This window comes from Lissotriton vulgaris, chromosome 6, assembly GCF_964263255.1.
Source record: "Lissotriton vulgaris chromosome 6, aLisVul1.2, whole genome shotgun sequence".
NCBI classification, from domain to species: Eukaryota; Metazoa; Chordata; class Amphibia; order Caudata; family Salamandridae; genus Lissotriton; species Lissotriton vulgaris.
In genome coordinates this window covers 773,808,734-773,831,207 of record NC_141694.1, presented here as the reverse complement: position 1 = coordinate 773,831,207, position 22,474 = coordinate 773,808,734, and the positions used below count along the sequence as shown (strand labels likewise).

Here is a 22,474-nt window from a genome sequence, read left to right as displayed (position 1 = left end):
CCACACCAACGGATGCGTAATTAAACCCCGAGTTCAGCGATACCAAACTCGACATTGCACCGTGCTTGCCGAGCCAGCTAGGATCATAGCATTAATAATCCCGGTGGCCCATTCTAAGCAATGGAGAGCAGGCTACCTCGCAATAGTGAAGCACGAAGATGGCGGTACTTCACTATCAGGACATGCCAACTTGGTCAGGCGTGTCCTACCTTACACTTACAATGCACCCTGCCCGCGGGCCTACCATAGGGGTGACTAACATGAAGTTAAGGGGAGGTTGGAGGGGCTGGCAAGTAGATATACTTGCGCAGCCTGCGTGACAGTACAAGACTGCACGTGGGTCTCGAAATGACCGACCCGTAGACATTCTTTTACGAAGCCGCTCTTGTGGGTGGCACAACACGTGCTGCAAGCCCACGAGCGGCATTTGTATTTACAAGCCCCGGCACTCCTGGTGCACTAGACTAGGGACTGACAGTAAACCAAATACGCCAAACATGGATACAATAGACACATCAATTTAACATCGGGAGCACTTGCGCTATGGCACTGATCAGCAGTGACACGGCGCCCAAAGCATATACCAGCAAAACATCGTAAAACAGTAGAGGCAAACAGAAAAAATGGAGGAGAGACTCAAGCCAATGATGTCAGGTCTAACAGCCCCCATGTCCATAGGGATGGCGGTGGTGGTGGGTGGGAGGAGTGCGACTGGCCACTGAAAAGTCATCAATATGAAAATAACACGTAATGCCCACAGTACTCATCTTCACAATTTTGTTTTACAGGTGATCGTAATCTCACAGGTGGAACCACCACCCGGCCTCCAGACTCGCCTCACTCAGGACTCTCTGGGGACGATTGCACAGCCAGCTCCGGTGCGGAGGATGGTGCGGGCACAAGCAGGCAGCCAGGGCCATCTGGCTCCCAGGTGATTCCAGCACCGACAACTACGGCCTCTGCTATTCCCACCACACCGGCCACTGTGACCTGCACAGCCACCACCAGCACCACCACCACCACCACCACCAGTACCACCACTCCTGCCCCTGCCACCCTGCCTAACCCACCGCACGACGCCGGGCCTGCGCCATCCCAGCCACACAGGGAGAGTGTGCGGCCAACCAGAGTGGCGAGGCCACATCAGGCAGGCAGGAGCACAACGCAACAACGTCCTGAGGAAGGACACCCACCCAATGCCGTGGCACAGTCATTGGAAGCCCTAGCCAGGGTCCAGGAAAACTACGAACGTGGGCAGGCACAGGCTGATCGTGCCCACGAGGACTCAGTTGAGAACACCAAAATGTTGCAGGCCATTGAGAGGCGGCTAGGCCAAATAGTAGACATCATGTCCCAGAACACAACCATGTGGAGGGGATGGATAGCCCGCAACAGACCCCCCCCACCCGCCCTCAAACAACGCCACGGGCAGCAACACCACCGCCACCGCCACCTGCGCCCCTGGCGACGGATGTTGCACCAGAGCAGCCTGCGCCCCCAGCTGACTCCATCCCGCCTCAAAGACCGAGGGGCCGTCCGAGGCTGGAAGTGGGCGAGAGCAGTGTGGATGCTCCTTCCACACGTTCCAAGAGTGGTCGACAATGACTCTCACACTACCTAAGCCAGCCACTCACCCTGCCAACTATCTTGTCCCACCTAGCCAATCATTGGCACTGGCCTGCTGCACTAGGCAGACACCACCCAATGTGGTGTCCGCACGGACTTTTCATCTGCCATTACCTTTAACTCACACTCCCCCACCCCTTCACTCATTTGTAAATATGCACCAACAGCAATGCACAATCTGTAAATAAATACCACTTACTCACTCAATGATGTGTTGCCTCCATGTTTATTCACATGATTGCATCAGAAACAGACGTTACAAGGTTCAGGGATCCAAGTCGTACAGAATCATGCCGCAGCGGGAGTGACCTAGGGAAAAACAGAAACCGCAAAGACACGTCAGGAAACAGATTCACACTCATCACAACACACTGCAGTGCAACATTCCACAAACCACACTCATCACAAAATGATTGGATGAGAGTACACACATCATGGAGACCTGCACGTCCATAAAATGAACACACACACACATGCATACATCAAATAGCAGAACACACAGATGATGTACACCACAATGACACACCAGCAAACATACACACGGCATACACAACCAGCACAAGAGGTGCACACTCACATTCAAGGGAAGTAGCGATGAATGAGCTGGCGCCTCTGGTCCACACCTTCCTCCTCACCACTATCCTCATCAGTCGACATGGGTGGGTCAGGAGGGCGAGGAACTTCCTGTTCATCAGGGTCCAAGAGCAGTTCAATGTCATTGCGCACAGCCAGGTTGTGGAGCATGCAGCAGGCAATCACGATCCTGCATACTTTGCCTGGTGAGTAAGGCAGGGCCCCTCCGGTCTTATCCAGGCACCGAAACCTAGACTTCAGCAGGCCAAAAGTACGTTCTACCACTCGACGTGTCCTTCCATGGGCATCATTGTATCGCATCTCACCCGCTGTAGTAGGATTACGTATGGGACTCAGCAGCCAAGGCATTTTTGGGTAAGCTGAGTCGCCTATGTAGGGGGAAGAGAGAGACAGAAACATCACTACCAGAATTGGTGGGCACACCATGCCACACAGATATCACTCCAGTCACCACAGCATACTCACCAACAAGCCACGCTTGTGCCGGACGCAGAATTGCCATCAGTTGGGGGACAATGCTGCTCCGCATGATGTGGGCGTCATGTGCAGAGCCCGGAAATCTTGCACAAACATGGGATATGATGTTATCGGCCTGGCACACCACCTGCACGTTGAGGGAATGGAAGTGCTTCCGATTCCTATACACCTGCTCACGTGTCCGTGGTGGAATGATAGCAATATGTGTGCCATCAATGGAACCCACTACGTGTGGTATATGACCCAGTGCATAGAAGTCTGCTTTGACCGCTGCCAACTCTGCCGGCTGTGGGAAATGTATGTAGTCATTCTTGTACAGCATCATGGCTTTCAGAACATCCCGAAGTACCATGCTGAACATGGCCTGTGACATCCCCCCGGCATGTCCAACTGTGTACTGAAAGGTGCCAGTAGCAAAAAAGTGTAGTGCCGCCATCAACTTTGCTGTGGGTGTAATGGATCCTGGATAGGTTCTTCGCGGCTGAAGGTGAGGAGACAATTGGTCTACAAGCTCCAGCAATCGACGTCGATCCAGCCGGAATTTCCTGATCACCTCCTCGTCAACCATATCCTCCGATACAGTGTATGGCCGATGGACATTTGGAGCCCTCCTGTGTGGGAGAAGATGGATTGGAAGTCAATTCACAAACAACGCATGGCTGTGCAAGTCAATCACATGTCAACGAACTGTCCCGACTAGTAAAATGTAGTGTATAATAGTCATATGTGTGTCATCTGAGTGTCACCACAACATGGATTGCCGTAGCAACAATGTGCAGCTACTAGCAACATGAAGTGTCTCAACATGTGCAATGCTACATAGTCTCAGGTCAACATAACTGGCAACGAGACATGTGACATGACCCAAATGTGTAGGACCCACATCACATGCACACATGAAAGTGCATGCACACTAACAAATAAGATTCACACACACCATCTCACCATGCACCAATGGCAACACCAACAATGGTGGGCATACGTACATTACATGCATGGTGACACAATAGGCAACACCCAAGCACCAAACACATGTGTACCCCCACCATAGTCATTAGCTCACATATACCACACACTGACAACTGAATCAGAATGTGCAGATACATCCGGGAAGTACTGTGTAGATGTCAAGCACTACAAACGTGTGTAGTGATACCCGACGTCGACATGCACATGTGATGCACATTGTTTGCACACCGATGGGCATAGTATGGAAAGACATGGAATAGAGCATGACATATGAACTCACACAATCACGCACACAACCGTCATAACACTACTGCAGACAATACAACACGGTGCATCGTCTAATATGATACAATCATTGGCGCTGCCATGGCGGTGCACTGCTTCCGCTGTTTACGAATGGGCATACGCGGCCCGCGTTCCCTATCCCCATTGGCTGCATGTGCATGGACCGTCACGGTCACACACAGGCAACCGCATGTGCTAGCCTCCGGGACGGAAGCTTCACTTGCAACAATGTTCAATCACTGGCGCCAACATGGCGGGGCACGTATTCGGCGGGGGAGGTGCAGGCCAACACATCCATTAGCTGATGTCAATGGACATGGCAGGTCATGACCCCCCTTACAGTCACATTGCATCATCCACCGTACACCGGCCGGCCCAGCCCGGCCCTGGACCGCCGTGCCAGGCCCCGTCCACTACCGCCGCGCCAGACCCCGTCCACTAGGCCCCGTCCACTACCGCCGCGCCAGGCCCCGTCCACTAGGCCCCGTCCACTACCGCCGCGCCAGGCCCCGTCCACTAGGCCCCGTCCACTACCGCCGTGCCAGTCCATGTCAACCACCGCCGCGCCAGTCCATGTCAACCACCGCCGTGCCAGCCCTGTAAGTGCAGTGGGGGACATGTTGGTGTGCATGAGCTGGTCCATTTCACCAGGCCTCTGCTATGTTGGCGGTGTGCTGTGGGCCCAACACGATTGTCGGAATGTGTATGGCTGCTGAGAGATACGTGTTGGCCCTATCTGTGTGACTGGCCAACTGTCCACTGAGTTGCACCCTTTTGTCTCCCATCATGGTAGGTGAAGCTGCACCTTCGCAAGGACGTGTGGAGGAGCATTGCACGTGATGTACGGGCAGTGGGGGTGTGCAATAGACGACATACACACTGCCACAAACGCTGGGACGACATTTCCAGGCTGAGCAAGAATGTAGCGGAAGTGACACTAGGGATGAATCCAAGAACGCCACGTCTGGCCCGACGCTCTATGACCCCTCTCATGCACCGTATCATTGCTGTGACGCATCCTGACCTGTCCGACCGGCTGCGTGTGGATCAACAGGAAAGTAGCGGTAAGCATACTCACTGTGTATGTTGCATGGGAGTGCAATGCGTGTATTGTTGCCCAGACACATTAGTGACTCCAGTGTAGCGTATGTATCATTGCAATGGCATGTGGGTGCCATTGGCGGAGTCAAATGTCACTTCCAGGTCCAGCATGTTGATACGCCACTCGCTAAGCAGTTGAGTGTTGATGCACATGCTGTAGTGGTCCGTCGCCCCATGACAAGACATGTGTGCAGATGTACGTGCTCCTGCCCTGTCCGCATGCTGGACAGGTTTCACGGCCAACAGCGCTTATTTCATGTGAGGATGACTGTTAGGGGTGGGCCGTGTGCAGGTTGGGGGCTAGATGTACTTTGTCAGCTATTGCATTAGGGATTCCTTGGCCTACTGTACGTGAGTGTGCCCATGACTTACACCTCTTTTCTGTGCTTTTCAGCTGTGGCAGAGGCCACTCAGCCACAGACGGCGGAGATGATTGGAGGCAATGCATCCGGATCAGACTTCATGCACACGCAGACTGACACAGAAGAGGGCAGCGCCGGAGAGGGGGACAGGACCGTCCCTGAGGACTCGCATGTCGAGACACCATCGTCCTCATCTTCCGACAGTGTTGGTGAGTCAGCACTGTTGTCACAGACTGGGAGTGGGCAATCAACACCTTCGATCGGGACACAGCACACAGGGCCCACACTGTCGCCAACTGCACCATGTACTGTTCGTGCACGCAGGAGTAGGGGGAGCAGAGTGGCGTTCGGTGTCGGCACCGCTGCCCCAGCCTCGGTGAGCCAAAATTCACTTTATGCTGAGGCTGTTAATCTGCTGCGACAGCTGTGTGTGGGCCAGACCAATATGATAAATGCATTCCAAGACCACGATAGGAAGTTGGGGCAGGTGGTGGCATTCATGGAAGGGATGCATGGAGATCTTGCTGGTCTAAACAGGACAGTTCAGTCATTGGCTAGCAGTGTGTCGTCTGCCATTGTACAGTTCTCATGGACTGGGTGCTACTTCTGTTTCCCCATCTACTAGACTGGATGTGTCAGGGGGGAGTGTACATTCTGACCAGGACTCCAATACAGGTTATTGCACTAGAAGCAGTGTAAGCCAGCACGTCAGGGCACGGAGGGCTCAGACACCATCCCCTAGGTCAGCAAAATCTGTTCACAAAGACAACGTCAGGTTCACTGGAGTACACACACGGGATCCACAAGTGGTGTTGGGGGAAATGCCTCCACATGCTACACAGGCATCCCACACGAAAGGTACTCCCACAAGGGTTACTCCCACTTCCATGGACAGTACCTTGGACAAGGACTGTCAGAAGACAAAGGCACCTCATAAGAGCAGGGACACTCCCAAGGGCAGGGACACTGGTAAGGAAGGGGCCAATCCCAAGGGCAGGGACAAGGGCAGTCAGAAGAAAAAGGCACCTCATAAGAGCTGGGACACTCCTAAGGACAGGGACACAGGTAAGGAAGGAGCCACTCCCAAGGACAGGGACACTGGTAAGGAAGGAGCCACTCCCAAGGGCAGGGACAATGGTAAGGAAGGAGCCACTCCCAAGGGCAGGGACAAGGGCAGTCAGAATACAAAGGCACCTCATAAGAGCTGGGACACTCCCAAGGACAGGGACACTGGTAAGGAAGGAGCCACTCCCAAGGACAGGGACACTACTAAGGAAGGAGCCACTCCCAAGGGCAGGGACAAGGGCAGTCAGAAGACAAAGGCACCTCATAAGAGCTGGAACACTCCCAAGGACAGGGACACTGGTAAGGAAGGAGCCACTCCCAAGGACAGGGGCACTACTAAGAAAGGAGCCACTCCCAAGGGCAGGGACAAGGGCAGTCAGAAGACAAAGGCACCTCATAAGGGCAGGGACACTCCCAAGGGCATGGACACACACAGGGAGAAGGTGGGTTCAGGTGACAGGTACACCAGAGACGAAAAGTCTGCTGCCAGGAACAGGGCACCATCCAGTGAACAGGGAAAGTCCAGAGACAACATTCCTCCTACGGACAAGGCACATCCAAGGGACAAGGCTTCTCCCATTGACACTAGCTCCATCAAGGACAGGCATACTTCACCCCTTGCTGCACTGAGGCAGATGTTGTTGAGGGAACGGAATACAGATGTTTCCGCGGTGGATTCACCCCTTACCTCCACTCCCATCAGGGCCCGTCAGGAGCAGAGGAATGTGGGCCCTGTTGTAGCATCCCCCACGACACATGTTGCAGAGGCCAGAAGGCAGCCACACAGCAAACGACAACCATGCTCCAGCACGTCCCCAGAGAGCATACCCCCGCCATCAGATGCACCACCCATGGTGGGTGACATTTCAGTTCAGTCCGAACCACTTGGCAATCCAGTCCTGTCCAGGGCGCACTCACATATCCCCAAGAGACGTAGACACACACCATTGACACATGCCCACCCCGATGTCGGTCAAGTCCAACTATCACCAGCTCCCAGAGCCACCCTGCCTCCTGGCCCGTACAGCCCTGTGGCTCATCATTTCAGTGGTCCCAGTGGCGCAGCTGCAGTTGACTCTCATGTGTCAGATAGTGGCACTGTGTCTCTTGTTTGCTGTCATGCATCATGTAGTGGCTCTGTATCAGTTGTGCCCTCTCCTGTTGGTGGTGCTGGCAGTGTGTCTGGGTCTGTGGCGCATGTGTCAGTCACTCGAGCTGTGGCTGTGTCTCACACTCCTGTATCTGGTGCTGGCAGTGTGTCTGGGTCTGTGGCGCATGTGTCAGTCACTCGAGCTGTGGTTGTGTCTCACACTCCTGTATCTGGTGCTGGCAGTGTGTCTGGGTCTGTTGCTCACGTGTCATTCACTGCATCTGTGGCTGTGTGTCACACTCCAGTTTCTGGTGCTGGCAGTCTGTCCGATGCAGGTACCTCACGCAATCCACATGATGGTGTGATGTGAGGTGATGTTCACTTCACTCAGATGTCATGGCACATGTTGTGTACATTGGCCATTGTGTACAGACTTTCACTGTTGTGGTCCTTGGGACGGGTTGCTTGGAATGCGTACTTGTGCTGCCTCTGATGTACCTGCTCTGGTGTCCACAATGCCCTGTTGCTGTTCTGATACTGCTGCATGCCCTCTCATGTACTGCCTCTGATGTACCTGCTCTGGTGTCCACTGTGCCCTGTTGCTGTTCTGATACTGCTGTCTGCCCTCTCATGTACTGCCTCTGATGGACCTGTTCAGTGCAATGGACTGTTTATGCACTTGGCCCCTCTCATGTACTGCCTCTGATGTACCTGCTCTGGTGTCCACAATGCCCTGTTGCTGTTCTGATACTGCTGTCTGCCCTCTCGTGTACTGCCTGTGATGGACCTGTTCAGTGCAATGGACTGTTGGTGCACTTGGCCCCTCTCATGTGCTGCCTCTGATGGACCTTTTCAGTGCAATGGACTGTTGATGCACTTGGCCCCTCTCATGTACTGCCTCTGATGTACCTGCTCTGGTGTCCACAATGCCCTGTTGCTGTTCCGATACTGCTGTCTGCCCTCTCATGTACTGCCTCTGATGGACCTGTTCAGTGCAATGGACTGTTGATGCACTTGGGCCCTCTCATGTACTGCCTCTGATGTATCTGCTCTGGTGTCCACAATGCCCTGTTGCTGTTCCGATACTGCGGTCTGCCCTCTCATGTACTGCCTGTGATGGACCTGTTCAGTGCAATGGACTGTTGGTGCACTTGGCCCCTCTCATGTGCTGCCTCTGATGGACCTTTTCAGTGCAATGGACTGTTGATGCACTTGGCCCCTCTCATGTACTGCCTCTGATGTACCTGCTCTGGTGTCCACAATGCCCTGTTGCTGTTCCGATACTGCTGTCTGCCCTCTCATGTACTGCCTCTGATGTACCTGCTCTGGTGTCCACAATGCCCTGTTGGTGTTCTGATACTGCACTAGGCCCCTCTCATGTACTGCCTCTGATGTACCTGCTCTGGTGTCCCCAATGCCCTGTTGCTGTTCTGATACTGCTGCATGCCCTCTCATGTACTGCCTCTGATGTACCTGCTCTGGTGTCCACAATGCCCTGTTGCTGTTCCGATACTGCTGTCTGCCCTCTCATGTACTGCCTCTGATGGACCTGTTCAGTGCAATGGACTGTTGATGCACTTGGCCCCTCTCATATACTGCCTCTGATGTACCTGCTCTGGTGTCCACAATGCCCTGTTGGTGTTCTGATACTGCACTTGGCCCCTCTCATGTACTGCCTCTGATGTACCTGCTCTGGTGTCCACTGTGCCCTGTTGCTGTCCCGATACTGCTGTCTGCCCTCTCATGTACTGCCTGTGATGGACCTGTTCAGTGCAATGGACTGTTGATGCACTTGGCCCCTCTCATGTACTGCCTCTGATGTACCTGCTCTGGTGTCCACAATGCCCTGTTGCTGTTCCGATACTGCTGTCTGCCCTCTCATGTACTGCCTGTGATGGACCTGTTCAGTGCAATGGACTGTTGGTGCACTTGGCCCCTCTCATGTACTGCCTCTGATGTACCTGCTCTGGTGTCCACAATGCCATGTTGGTGTTCTGATACTGCACTTGGCCCCTCTCATGTACTGCCTCTGATGTACCTGCTCTGGTGTCCACAATGCCCTGTTGCTGTTCTGATACTGCACTTGGCCCCTCTCATGTACTGCCTCTGATGTACCTGCTCTGGTGTCCACAATGCCCTGTTGCTGTTCTGATACTGCTGCATGCCCTCTCATGTACTGCCTCTGATGGACCTGTTCAGTGCAATGGACTGTTGATGCACTTGGCCCCTCTCATGTACTGCCTCTGATGTACCTGCTCTGGTGTCCACAATGCCCTGTTGCTGTTCCGATACTGCTGCCTGCCCTCTCATGTCCTGCCTGTGATGGACCTGTTCAGTGAAATGGACTGTTGGTGTACTTGGCCCCTCTCGTGTACTGCCTCTGATGTACCTGCTCTGGTGTCCACTGTGCCCTGTTGCTGTCCTGATACTGCTGTCTGCCCTCTCATGTACTGCCTGTGATGGACCTGTTCAGTGCAATGGACTGTTGATGCACTTGGCCCCTCTCATGTACTGCCTCTGATGTACCTGCTCTGGTGTCCACAATGCCCTGTTGCTGTTCTGATACTGCTGTCTGCCCTCTCATGTACTGCCTCTGATGTACCTGCTCTGGTGTCCACAATGCCCTGTTGGTGTTCTGATACTGCACTTGGCCCCTCTCATGTACTGCCTCTGATGTACCTGCTCTGGTGTCCACAATGCCCTGTTGCTGTTCTGATACTGCTGCATGCCCTCTCATGTACTGCCTCTGATGTACCTGCTCTAGTGTCCACAATGCCCTGTTGCTGTTCTGATACTGCTGCATGCCCTCTCATGTACTGCCTCTGATGTACCTGTTCTGGTGTCCACTGTGCCCATGCTCAAGCCTACACTGTGATGTTACCCCGATTATGTGTACATAAACTAGTCACTCATGTGTCGTGGTTTGTCGGAGTCAATCGTGCGTGTGTGATGCAAGTGTGTATTTGTATTTGCTTCAAGTCAGTGGGTTCAGTTACATGACACTCCCCCTCCCTACGTCACGTCCCTTGCAGGTGCTCCCCTCCACACGAATCAGTGGGTTCAGATACATGTCACTCCCCCCTCCCTACGTCACGGCCCTTGCAGGTACTCCTCTCCAGACGGCGAATGGTTTCTAGCCTACCTGCGTCATCCTCGATGGTGGGCCAAGACTAGGACGTGGTGGATCGCGAAGAGTATCGGGTAAGCGTGTAGTGCTGGGTCCATGTCGGCGAGCGGCTCGTGGTGGGTATGTTCGCTGTGGGGCATCCGCAGTGTTCAGGCAGGTTGTTTTTCCGCAGCGCTTTTATGTGTATTTTCGGCCATCTTGATTTGGAGGACGGTCCTAGACGTCAGTCCGTACGGCGGAGTCTCTGGATTGGTTACGTCCGCCGCGTGGTCGGGTGTAGTTGGGCGGCGGAGCGTGATCTTCCGTCGCGGACGGATTTTGGCCCATCTTTCCTATCCTGATCTGGCGGACGGAGTGTCCGCGACGGGCGGACGTAGAATAGGCATGCTCCGCATACTCCGGGGCTGCGGAGGCACTTCCGTCTGCCATCCTTATGAGCCCCTAAGTTTGAGATGGTTGAGATGAAACCAGGTTTGGAATTTCATCAGTGTATCATTGAGGTGAAGGATGTCATTGTGGGATTTGATCTTGAAGTAAAGTTGAGTATCATCAGCATAGAGGTGATAACTGATTTTGGCTTGTTTGAGAATGAGGGTGAGTGGTTCCATGAAAAGATTGAAAAGGGTTGGGGAAAGGATAGATCCTTGGGGGACACCGAGTGAGATAGGTTGAGGTTTGAAGAGGCAGTGACAAAGCTTAATTTGTTGAGATCTATTTTGGAAGAACGAGGAGAACCATTTAAGTACAGTGCCTTCAATACCAAAGCGATCTTTGAGGGTATTAAGAAGAGTGGGATGGTGGACAGTATCAAATGCAGCCGAGAGATCAAGGAGGATTAATAGAGAGGATTCACCTTTGTCTAGAGAGCGATGAATGTTGTCAGTAATATTGAGCATAGCAGTTTCGGTACTGCATTCCTTTCTAAAGCCAGATTGGAAAATGTCGAGGAGATTGAAGGAGCTGATATGGTTATCTAGTTGGGATAGACACATTTTTCGAGCGCTTTAGAGAGGAAGGGAAGGTTAGAGATAGGGGGCAGATTGTTAAGGTCATTAGGGTCAGCAAAGGGTTTTTAAGAATCAGGGAGATTTACCCTAGCTGAAGGGTGTCAGGAACACAGCCAGTGGAAAGTGAGTAGTTGATGATATCGGTCCAAAGAGGGTCTTTGGAGTGTGAGGATGGTTTGAGTTTAGAAATGATGTTGATGATAGTGGTTTCAGAAATAGGACTATATTCACTCCATGAAGCCTTATTTTTCAAAAGGTGTCCAGTCCGAGAATAATCGAGATGGGGAGGGCAGGGGTGGGTTGAGAGGGGTCAATATGTGGTGGAGGGGAAGATGAAGGTGAGTTAAGAATGTTAGGGAGGATGCATTGTTTATGGGGAGGTTGGAGAGAGAGAGGGGGGAAGAGAAGGATAGTTCAATGTTATTGATTTTATTCATAAAGAAGCTGGCGATTTCTTCGCATCTATCCACAGAGGCTTCTAATTTGCAAGAGCCTTAGGACGTTTGTCTTTTGACAATATTAAAGAGTTCTCTGGTGCAGTTTCTAGCCTGGTCAAGTTGAGACCTGAGACAGGAGGCCTTTTTGTTGAAGAAATGTTTTTTATATTGGGCTCTAGTAGTTCTCAGGAGAGCCAGGTTATCAGATGTGGGATGACTCCTCCAGGCACATTCAGATTGTCTGAGGGTCCGCCTTTCACAATTAAGTTTGGCATTAAACCAGGACTTGGGAGGGATGTATTTTAGTTCATGAACATGTGCTGCAGCAAGCAGCACAGGAGAGAAGTCCCCAGTTGTAAATCTTTCTGTTGTACTGAATACATTAAATGAATTACAAAACAAATGTGTGGTGCTGAGATCAAAACATGAGGTTTGGGGAAAAAAAGACTGACGACCACTAGAAAATAATTTGTGAATAAAAATGTTGTTTCCAGAGTTGCACCAAAGTTCAATAAAAAACAATGGAATAAAAAATAATGGTAGTTATAAGTACATCCTACAAAACTCAATAATAGAGCTTGGTCCATTGGTCTCCCAATCCTTTCTGACCTACCTGTGATATTGTTGTATACCCCCCCCACACTGTGTACAGATGAAAGCCATGCCTAGTAAGTAAAGAGTATATGGAAATCCAAACTGCTACTGCACACGGCTAAAGGATAGTTCTCTGTCAAAATCATGTACTAAGTTAGATGATGCCTAGCTGTGATACACCATCTGGGCAGCAGCCACAATTTGTTAGCACTCGATTAACTTACATACACAATGACAATCCTTCTGGGACAGAGACTGTATTAGCTTCTTTATAATGTTTGCAGGCACGTGGCCTTTACTTGCTTACTTTGTGACTGGTGACCTATATAAGAAGATTTGTCTATTTATCCAAATAATGTTGTTTGCTGGTTTTCTGTGGAGTGAAATATCAACACATCTATCTCAACAGTCCAGAAACATTATGTATTTGATGTGTAAATGTAGTCTTTTTTAAGATCCACATCATGTTAGCCACCTATTTCATTGATTACTATGCCATTGTTCACACAAGTTTAAATTGATTATTTTCTGTTATTGCAATGTTTTCAGTACAAATGGATATCTATTAGAAATACATTCTCTAATGTCATTCTTCTCAGGCTATTTTATGCTAAATGGCTCATGAGGCATTTGCTGATGAAGATTGGCCATAGTGTAAAATTCATATCTGAAAACAAACTTCATTTTGGGTCCTTGTTCTACTTTTTGCATATGTCTAGTTCAAAAATAGAATGCTGTGCTTTCCCTGTTTTTCAAACGGATTACATGATGCTGTTCATGGCCCCTGAATTCTGTAAAAATAAAGATACCAACACTAAATGGTGCTGGGAGAGTACACCCTAATCTTAGGCCTATATGAATGCGCCCTATGGGACATACTTGTAGTTTATTATGAAAAGAAAAACATACCTTAGCATATGGTTTGGGGCTCTTCCAGTAGAATCTACTAGTCACACGTTTGTGTGATAGAGTCCACGAACATTTATTGTGGGTTCTAGAAATCGTGGATCATGTTTGGGCACCCTCCTAGAAATATGGCGGTGCCCAAGGAGTATTTGAAGCTTTATAGTTAGTGTGCATGTTTGAGCACCCAGCTCTGCAATCATTTCAAGTTTGAGGAACTGAAATTAGGTTAGGTAAATCAGGTACTACATGGGATGTAGCTTTCCAGAAGGTTCGGTACAGTTGGGATGGGCTTGCTGTGAGGGGTTGAACCTCCATGGCAGAGTTGAGTATTTGGCTTGGCCGTAGCCCAGGCCCTGTAGCCAATGCATTTGAAGGCTGTGAATATGCTTGTTGGTACTCCCTTTCAGGTTTGGAGGAGGGTTTGTGACCAATTTCTGATGTGAGCAGTCAAAGACTGCAAGCACCACGTGTTGGGTGACCACATGTATAGTCTCTGTAGCAAACAGGAGATGGCTAAATACTGTGGTACACTGGATTTTCCCCCGCATGAATGAAAGCAGGGCTAAACTGCAGATTAAACGCTGCAGCCAACACCCAGTGAGCTGTCAAAAATCGCACACACATGGGGTTGGCCAGCAGCACAGGAATGTTTGCAGGTCCTTGACACAAGCAAGAAGGAGAGGGCAGGAGTTTGCACAAGGACTAGGGAGCACAGGGGAGAGTAGGCCACAGTGGTATAGCTAGACTAGCTGCTGCCCATGGCGGTCCCTACACCTCCTGCCCTGCAGACGTATGTAAGAGCGGTGAGGTACTGGTGATGGGAAACATCCTAAACCACGATGATTGAACCACGACTCACCTCAACAACGAGGAGAAAATAACGAAGACTGCTGAACAACGTCGGCCGGAACTACGAAAGGCTGAACAACAAAGTGTAGCGTATCCTGTATAACGTCACTCCTCAGACTTAAGGGAACATTAGGGGGGGTTGGGGGGTCTCCCCCCACAAAAAAGGATAAATTAAAAAAAACAGCTAATGGTATTCGTTGTCAAAGCATACTAATGAGTGGTTCACGCAAGAAGTATTGTAAGTACAATAGTGCCATCTAATGGCCAAACACGAGATGTTTCATTTCGTGGTTTAGGAAGTCGTGCTAAAAAAGGTAGTGGTTAAGAATAGCTCGTGGTTAGGCTTTAGTGGTTAAGGCAGTCGTTGTTTAGACACTCAACCGCTGGTGATGCCGCAGGTAGGAGTGGGGGGGTGTGTGCTGGCAATGCCGCAGGTAAGAGTGGGAGGCCACTGTCCGCAAAACTCATGCAGTCTTAGGCGGATCGTCCCCCCACCTCTCGCTTGCTACGCCTCTGGCAGGCCAGGAATGAGGGATAAAAATCAAATTCCCCTATATTAGTAGTATTAGTCATATCTATATATTGTGTTAGCATGATGTATCTATATACTCTTTGCGTTTTATATGCATAATGCCTAACCTATATCTGTTTTAGTTAGTTGATAATGGTATATGCTGTTCATGTGTTTTGTTTACATTGAGTAGGCCGAGAACCATACAGTCGCCATCTTCTCTCTGCCTGTGCTAGGCCCGAGCAGTGATCACGTGTTACTCTCCGATAGTTGTCAGGCCCCAGTTTAGTTGAATTACTGAGAGCAGCTGAATGCACACCATTCTTCATCTGTCCAGGGACTCAAGGTCGCATCTGGCTTTGGGTGTGATAAGCGCATTTCTGAAGGCGCGGTGCCTGCACTCCCAGGCACCGGGGCGAAAGGGAGTCACCCCTCCTGACCGTCCCAATAATATCTAAACAGAGCTTTGAACTAATCATGTTTGCCATATATGGTCCTTCCTCGAGGCCCAAGAGCCAAGTAGTGTTTTCCCATTTACGGCGACTTCATGTACTGTGCTGAAAGTATATATGTGCTGTTTTGACTGTAAGCCAGCAACCTTCTCCACACACCTGATGGTGAGGGTTGGAGAGGCTCCTCTATAGAGTATTTTGCATAATACATGATTGAACTTTCTTCACTGCCAACTGACCGGTTATTTGGTAATTGGTATTGGGGCTATTGATAGGTATAGCTCCTCATGTTATTTTTACAGTACCTCAGGAACAGCAAGCTAATTATGCAGGGCATGATGCAGGGGCATGGATTTGGACACCAGATGGTAGGGGGAGGGTGGCAGGGACAGAAACAACAAGCTGATTATGAAAGGCAAGCAGGAGAGACGCTTGCAGCACATACGAGAATTCAGCACAGGAGGAAGAGGACAGGGGCGTAGACTCAGACATAAGCAGCAAGCTGGTCATGCAGGGTAGGCGGGAGGGGCAGTGGAAGCATAACACACCATAGAGGCCAGTAGGATGGAATGTAAGAGGAATGCACAGGCCGCAAGGTGACCAGGCAGTGCAGGTAGGAGGAGCAGTGGCACCACAATGGACCACTTATGGAAGGTGGAATGGTTAGTGGCAGCATAATATACTACGGTGGCCAAAAGGGAAGGGGCTGGGGAATTTACATATTGAAATGGGTAAATATGATGTCAATGAGTACCATGATGTGTGAAGGTCTGACAATAACAATAAATGCAATGCCAACGTATGTCATAACCTGTGCCCATATGACAATGCCAATGCTCATAAACAGAATGCCAATGTATGTCATAATCCATGCATGAACAATAGCGATGATACCAGCAGAAGCAAAGCCAATGTATGTCAATCATGTACAAATGACAATGTTGTTACCTGTAAAAGCAATGCCAAGGTATATTATGATCTAAGAATACACAACTATGTTATAATATTTGTAAAAACAATAACAATGTGCTCTATGACATCAGTACATAAGCTACTGAGAATGTCGATAAGAATAACACCAGTGACTGCCATAATATTTTTAGGAGTTCCAGTGAACTCGTACCATTACTGTTGGATTTACGCAACATGACCTCCCTATCCTATCAACCCCGAGTCAGCGATACATGGTCAGACAAGCTCTGTGACCCGCACCCAAGCCCATCAAATAGCAGTTCACAGGCGGGGTTCCTCTTAACCTAAGATAAACACACACCCTATTATGCTTGAAATTACAAGCATATAGTTATCTGGTATATTTCTCCTAGATAGGCGTTAGTTTAATTGATGTTAGGCATGATGTCCCTTGGGAATGCAAATCATAGTGTGCCATGACAGGTATTGTAGATAACACATTAAGGTTAGGAGAGCAATATCTCATAGAGATGCAAGACTGTTCCTCCTCCTCCTCTCACCCTCGATCAGAGTGAATCATCATATATAGCTCAAACAAGGCTCATATATTTTTGGGTCTACTTGTAACTGGCACCGTAAGACTGAGCCATTGTTGGCATTGTGTGGCGGGAGGTGTGGGAGAGGCTCACTTTTCTCTTCCTCTCCTCCGTCTGTCACCATGAGCATTGTCATGTCAGCCCTGTCATCGTGGGGTATAAACCTGATTACATGGATCACCCTATGAGGATATCTGTTGGTGCCAAAACTACTAAGTAGGTGACCTCCCCTTACTTCTCTAGTATCTGGTATAGCACAGTCCATTTGTCCTACAGGGCCCTGGGAGCTACAGATTTCAATACCCACACTTCTGACCTGGCTGTCACTCAAACAAGGCAGCTTTCTGGCCATATCAGTGCTTCAGCAACTCCTGGCTGGTCTCAAAGTTCTTATTTACCATTTTCATGTACTCTGCTATTCGTGACCTCACACCCAGTACATTGTCCACAATCTCTTGCTTTGGTTCTCGAGGAGGTTTCTCCAAACCCTCTCTCACCAGGATCAAAGGACCTCTCACAGGGTGCCTAACCAAACAAACAATGGTACTGAGGCCCACTCCTTTTTCGGGTACCCCAATTTTGGCAAATAGTGGGCCTGACAGTAGAACTTACTACCTTCTTATGTGTTTGTCAGGTAACACCATAATCATGTCTTTCATGGTTTTGTTGAGTCTTTCAATGAAACCATTGGTTTGAGGGTGATAAGGGTGGTAAAATGTTACCCCACACCCATCCCATATAGCCTTCAAGTACTCAGACATGATGCATGTCCCTCTGACTCCTACCACCTTCTTAGGAAACACCCTCTGGTGAAGACACCAGGTAAGGCACTGGCCACTGTTGGCACAGTCACTGGCCTGAGGGATATTGCTACTGGGTATCTTGTGGATTTTTCCACCGCCACTAGGATTAACCTATTCCCAGAAGCAGTTAGAGGGTCTAGGTAATCAACAATATCAATCCCCACTCCCTTAAAGGGTATCCCAATAACTGGTAGTTGAACTAAGGGAACATTGGCCTTTTGCCTGTCTTGTCACTGGTTTTACAGCTGTGGCAGAAACCACAAAACTCATTTACTTTTCCTGACATCTGAAACCAGTAAAAGCGACTGACAAGCCTTCAGGTTTTGAACTGCCCCAAATGCCTAGCCAAGGGAATGTCATGGACAGGTTGAGGAGGAATGCCCTGTACTGTTGGCAGACCACCAGCCTCCTAGCTGTTCCTGATTTGGAGTCCCTTTACTCACTGTACAAGACACCATCCTCCCCGTAGACCCTATGGGGATCACTGACATCCCCTTAATTCAATTAAGGAAGGAGCACTAGGAGGTGATGTTGTAAATATGTGTAGATCAATCTGACTGTTTCACTGTTGAAAGTTCAAATTAGGAGTCGGAAAGTAAAATCAATCATTTCTATTTCTTCAGGCAACTTCTTTATTATAAATATGACAATATTTAATATGCCTTAACATGTGCTGATATAATTTACTAATGAATTACATTTTCATTTTGAATTAACCTTAAGAGCCCATTAAAACCAGCATGCCTACTACACTTCATATATTTTTGAGGCACATAAACCCTTTTATTTAGTGCCATATGATTACATATTTTCTGCATCTTGTAGTAAGCAAGCTTAGCCTTGTTATAAAAAAAACCTGGCACTCTAAAGAGCAAATTCGAGAATCTAGTAGAGTCAGCCAATGTTTCTACTTTGGTATATTGTTCTGAAGAACTTCACCTATTCTCCCCCATTCTAAACTCCCATTATCTGCTCATTAGTTGGTTTCAATTAAAGTAAGAGTTTTGCTCACATGTTCTTACTTCCATTTATTTGAATTGAGAAAACGTGTATAAAATGCACCTGTAATGTTTGGATTTTAGCATTACATGCTTCAATACAATTTTAGCAAAAGACACACAAATGATGGATGGAATGCAGTTCAAATCAAACATTCACCCCCAGTCTAGAGATCAAATCCATGTTTCTTTTGCTCACCATGCCACCCCAGTTTAGGCCCAGCTGTATGCAAATCAGTCTTGACCCTGCTCCTCATTGGAACACTCCAGCACAAACTGCCAAGCCAGATGCTCCCTTGACCAGAAACAAGTTTCCTAGGACTGGTATTGTGGTATCACCGCTCATCAGCCAGGAAAGCTTGAATCCAGTGGCAGAGTGAGCCCGGGACACTAGTCTGGGCATACCCGGTGCACTTAGGGCAAGGACGCAAAAGACAGACAAATGATGGACGCTTTCTGATGCATCTTGCGAAGAGTGCCCACAGTCTAATGGTGGAGATCAAATAGGAAATTATATGTAAGATATAGTATCTCACTCTTTCCGGCATGGCAATTCTTACCTGCCTAGTTGATGCATGTTGCCATGGTAAGGTTGTCTGCCCTCTTCTTTGTCACATGGAAAAGACGTCCAACAGCATGAGCAGGGTGGCAGAGGCAACCATACCTATCAGGATATGCTGGAAGAGTGGCATGGCTGGCAGGCCATTAGCAGTTGTCTTTTCTGGGCATTTGCAGCCTCCAGGCCAACAATCTAGAGGCTGATGTCATATGGGCATTGCCAGGCTTGAACTCGACAAATCACAGGGGACAGCTGGATTTACTCTGGTATTTTACAAAACATTTTGCCGCATCCTTTTCTGCTAGTAACATCATTGTTCGATACCTTATCTGAGATAGGGAAGATTTCAGACTCTATGCTCAGGGCTCAGACCATGGTCATCCCTAAAGGAGGCAAAGACCCAACAAAGTGCAGTTCTTACAGACCAATATCTATTTAAAGAAAATGAATGCAAAGCTGTTTACAAAGAGTTTAATATCTTGCCTGGAAATAGTGCTGCTGTGATTGCTGGACCTACACCAATCTGACTTTATCCCCTGGAGAAACTGAGGAGGCAGTAACAAAATGATAATGCACATAGCCAATAATATAATAACTAAAAACAACACCTTTTTGCTGTCACTAGACGCAGAAAAAGTGCATGATTTAATTAATTTGCAGTACCTATTGAGATTGATATGTTATGTTATGTTATGATATGGGATGTAACATAACCTAATGAGATTGCTGGAGGTGCCCTAGATCAAACATGTGTTATGCTAAGTGGAAGCTTGACTTAATTTGTAGAGCTCGACAGAGATACTTGTCAGGGTTACACATATTATTCTCCCTTGTTTACTGTAGTGAAGGGGGCACTAACAGCGACCGTCTGGAGAAATAGGAAGTGCAGGTGGTTAAAATGTGTGAGATGTACACCTTTTTCACACTGTACCATTATGATAATCTCCTAGTGGGTTCCAACCCTGGACCAATGTAAGAACTGGAGAGGAACAGAAGGGTCACATCATTCAAGATCACCTTAATAAATCCCAGATTATGAAGATCTCAATCCTTCACGACCAGGTAGCCTGGCTCAAGGTACAATTTCCTTTTCAGTTGGTGGTGATGTCTGTAACTTACCTATGGATCCAGAATGCTGTCACCAACCAATTAACTATTTGCTCTGCCACAGAAGGGGAGACAGGTCCTGCAAGCCTTGTAGGCAGAGGGTCTCTCCTTGCAGCAAAAATGGCCGAATTGCCCCAGATCCTTTACCTCTTTCATACTGTCCACTACATGACTCTGGGAAAACTCATGACACAGTGGATGAATTTGTGTTGGCATGGAAAAGAATATGACTTGCATGCACCAAATTCCCAAAGCGGGGGCTTAGAAATCCCTAACATGATCTACCTGGAGACAACTTAGATTTTGAGAGGAATGAGGTTGTGAAGAGTCTGAGAACTACCGGTGCTTCATGGATGAAAACTACAGGCACAAGCATGTGGAGATTACATTGCCTTGCGAGGCACCAAAGAGTAAGCAGCCTCTAATCTTCGCCAGTGACCTGGGCAATACTAGTTTTCTTGGACACTGTGGCGGTCTAGCTGGTCTTAATAACATGTCTCTTTCTATTCACCCCAATAATGAACTATCTAGATTTAACCCCAGAGATAGGAAAAGTGGCATTTGATGTATGGAAAGGGAAGAGGATCCTGAGTGAGTGATATATGTTTGAAAAAGAGAGGGTGAGGTCCTTTAAATGCTACAAACAAGTTTTTGAAGAGACAGTAATAACACTTCCAACAAGTTTGACATTGGGTTGTGAAACCACTATTAGACCATATATAAGCCTAATACAAACCCCTCAGAATGATGGCTAGCTACAAAGCTTGTTTCTGAAATATAAAATCTTCTCTCACACAAGTAAGAAGGGGAGAGGATCCAGAACGGAAGAGATGGGAGATGGAGATATGATGGTTACCATCTGACACAGAATGGTAAGTGACTCATTGTTAGACACAGAAGACATCAAGGTGCATGGTTGTGAGAGAGACGATGAAAAAACTGATGGAATACTGGTTTTAGACTCCTGCCAATCTTCAGGCATGAGAACCCTGAAACTCTGATATCTGCTAGCAGGGATTTGGAGGAGGGGGCACCCTTATACACAATTCTCAAGGGCCATCATTCTCAAGGTAATAGATGTTTGAGACAACATTGTTTTATTTTTTTATTTTTTATTGAAATTCCGTCAATAACATACAATCAATAACATCAGCAGTTATATTAGGAATACAGCCATATTATAAGCAGTACCGAGGAACATACATCAAATGAACAACTGTAGCAATAGGAACGAATGGAAGACATCAATGAAGACAAATACACATTGCCAGAGGGTAATATTAATGTATATGCAAAATGAAAGAGTAATCTGTACAGTTGCTATGACAATCATCCGTATACTCAGGAAGTCAGGAGGGAACCGCCCGGGACACCGAGGACAGAAGAGGGAGGGGGCAAATCCAGAAGAGCTCTCTCCAGAGAGGGGCTATAGTTATGTTATGTTATGTTAATGAATATTTATAAAAGCGCACTGTCACCATGAGTTTCCTGGCGCTGATAGGAACACTAAAACTGAACAGAGGGATTTTAGTGGGGATGTGAGAACAACAGAGTTTTTAGGGGCTTCCTAAATGATATAAGAGAATGTGAGGATTTGAGTGAAAGCGGGAAGGAATTCCATAATTTGGGGGCCAGATGGGAAAAGCTATGGCCACCTAATTTAGTGAGTTTGAACCGGGGAGTGACTAAGAGCTGGAGATGAGCAGACCTCAGAGTTCGTGAGGGGCAGTAGGGAGTAACCAGGGACATCAAGAAAGCGGGGGAGGGGCCAGTCAAGGCTTTGAAGACCAGGCAGCCAACCTTAAAGGCAATTCTTTCGTTGACTGGTAGCCAGTGTAATTGATGTAATAAAGGTTTGGCCGACTGCCATCTGGGGATTTTGAACGCCAGTCTGGCAGCCTGGTTTTGAATAATCTGTAGCCTAGACAGCAAGGATTTAGAGAGGCAGAGGTACAAAGAATTAGAAAAATCCAGACGGGACAGCACCAATGCTATTAAAACTTGTAGTAGAGCTACAGGGGTCAGTAGGTGGGCGGCTTTCCAAATC

The 22,474-nt window shown here is 48.5% G+C and overlaps 1 protein-coding gene across 2 annotated transcripts in view; it reads right to left on the bottom strand.

Annotated features, from left to right (window-relative positions):
* LOC147707967 (amine sulfotransferase-like) overlaps positions 1-22,474 on the bottom strand; it is a 281,866-nt gene that overhangs the window by 111,425 nt on the left and 147,967 nt on the right. The gene's annotated exons all lie outside the window — the stretch shown is intronic.